The sequence below is a fragment of the Schistocerca gregaria genome, unplaced genomic scaffold (assembly GCF_023897955.1).
Source record: "Schistocerca gregaria isolate iqSchGreg1 unplaced genomic scaffold, iqSchGreg1.2 ptg001127l, whole genome shotgun sequence".
In the NCBI taxonomy this organism is placed as follows: domain Eukaryota; kingdom Metazoa; phylum Arthropoda; class Insecta; order Orthoptera; family Acrididae; genus Schistocerca; species Schistocerca gregaria.
This window is the reverse complement of record NW_026062460.1, coordinates 92,501-95,000: the sequence shown is the minus strand read 5'-3', so window position 1 is coordinate 95,000 and position 2,500 is coordinate 92,501.

Here is a 2,500-nt window from a genome sequence, read left to right as displayed (position 1 = left end):
ACAACACGCGCCACCTATGGTGACCGGCAGCTCCAACGCCAGCGCCACACAAGGGCAAAGCCCCACTTGGGTGCAGAAGCGAACTCTCCCAGCACAGCGCACGCGCCAACACGTCCGCACAACTGCGATACAAACCACCTGCGAGAACCGCTGGGGCGACCGAGCAGCAGACGGCGTCGCGGCGCCGAGTGCCAGGCGGCGGCGCATCCTCAACGCACACAGTCCTCAATCAGACCAGCACACTGCAGATGTCCACCGCGCTTCGCACCGGGCTCGGCTGAACCAACTTTGGCCGCCAGGCGCCGCGTGCAGGGTGCGCCGCAGCGTAGCTGCGCCGCCTGCCGGGCCCGTCGGCTGGCGCTCCTGCCACTCGGCGCCCCCCACCAGCCGCCTGTTGCGCGTGCGCCCACGCAGCGCGCGGCCAACACGCCGGGCGGCCCCCCTTCACCGGCCGGGAACAGTCCCACCAAGCCACCGCCGCGTATCGCTTCATACCCACATGGGCCTAGTCACGCGTGTGGATGTGGCGGGTACCGCTGAAACAACCGGTTAATAGCTGTACCGATCGTCGCCATCACAGATTCACCTCCAGCGTGAACAACCGCTCAACAACGGATTTCCAGTTCATTTGCGTATCTTGGGCAGTAAACGTAGATGTCCACCTACATTTGCGAATTCAACAATTCTTGCATGCCAGGATGTCATGTGTCACGACACGCTACATCAGACCACATACACACTGCGACATGTGCAGAAGAGAACACGTGGAAGGTGGCCCGCGCACGTATGCGATGTACCTTCCGCGATCCACTGTCAACCGGCATCTGCGGCATGTCCCAGATATGGAACGCGGTCCACCAGGGTAGCACTTTGTGTGAGGCAATACGACAAAGTCGGAATACACGCGTCACTACATCAGACGGCTCACGCTGACCTGACCTGACCTGACTCACCGCACCACCACCCCCAGCGACCCAGGGTGACATACAATGCGTTCGTACGTTCCTCCCACACGCCTCTACGGCGTACCACAGTGCAACCTAGCTGTTATTGGGAGACGAGACAAGTAGCATCAAGCACAACATATGGAAATTGAGATTCGACACCGTTGGGCACAGCCAGCGTACGGTCACACGTATCACACTACTTCACTCTGTACGTAACGACCGATGATCGGTACAGCGTGTGGGTTACGCGTACGACATCAGCGGACAATGGACACAGACCATACCACGACGTACACTGAGGGCGTCGACATCTGAATGCAACTGAACAGCTGCGAGGCTCATTTAACACTCAAACGCCAGACCGACCAGCTTGAGAGGACAGAGACACAAAGAGGGGGACAGAGGGGGACAGAGGGGGGGGAGGGGGGGGGTCGGCGATATAGTCCTATTGCAGTACAATTGACAGTGGATAGCAGGAATATGTGGAAAGTAAGCAACACTCGCAAGACATCTACATGAGGATAACAACGACACCAGAGATTCCGAGCAGTGAACTATGTTAGGCAAAGGGACAACGTGGGTTAGGTTAAGGGACAACGTGGGTTAGGTTAAGGGACAACGTGGGTTAGGTTAAGGGACAACGTGGGTTAGGTTAAGGGACAACGTGGGTTAGGTTAAGGGACAACGTGGGTTAGGTTAAGGGACAACGTGGGTTAGGTTAAGGGACAACGTGGGTTAGGTTAAGGGACAACGTGGGTTAGGTTAAGGGACAACGTGGGTTAGGTTAAGGGACAACGTGGGTTAGGTTAAGGGACAACGTGGGTTAGGTTAAGGGACAACGTGGGTTAGGTTAAGGGACAACGTGGGTTAGGTTAAGGGACAACGTGGGTTAGGTTAAGGGACAACGTGGGTTAGGTTAAGGGACAACGTGGGTTAGGTTAAGGGACAACTTGAGTTAGGTTAAGGGACAACTTGAGTTAGGTTAAGGGACAACTTGAGTTAGGTTAAGGGACAACTTGAGTTAGGTTAAGGGACAAATTGAGTTAGGTTAAGGGACAAATTGAGTTAGGTTAAGGGACAAATTGAGTTAGGTTAAGGGACAAATTGAGTTAGGTTAAGGGACAAATTGAGTTAGGTTAAGGGACAACTTGAGTTAGGTTAAGGGACAACTTGAGTTAGGTTAAGGGACAAATTGAGTTAGGTTAAGGGACAACTTGAGTTAGGTTAAGGGACAACTTGAGTTAGGTTAAGGGACAACTTGAGTTAGGTTAAGGGACAACTTGAGTTAGGTTAAGGGACAACTTGAGTTAGGTTAAGGGACAAATTGAGTTAGGTTAAGGGACAAATTGAGTTAGGTTAAGGGACAAATTGAGTTAGGTTAAGGGACAAATTGAGTTAGGTTAAGGGACAAATTGAGTTAGGTTAAGGGACAAATTGAGTTAGGTTAAGGGACAACTTGAGTTAGGTTAAGGGACAACTTGAGTTAGGTTAAGGGACAACTTGAGTTAGGTTAAGGGACAACTTGAGTTAGGTTAAGGGACAACTTGAGTTAG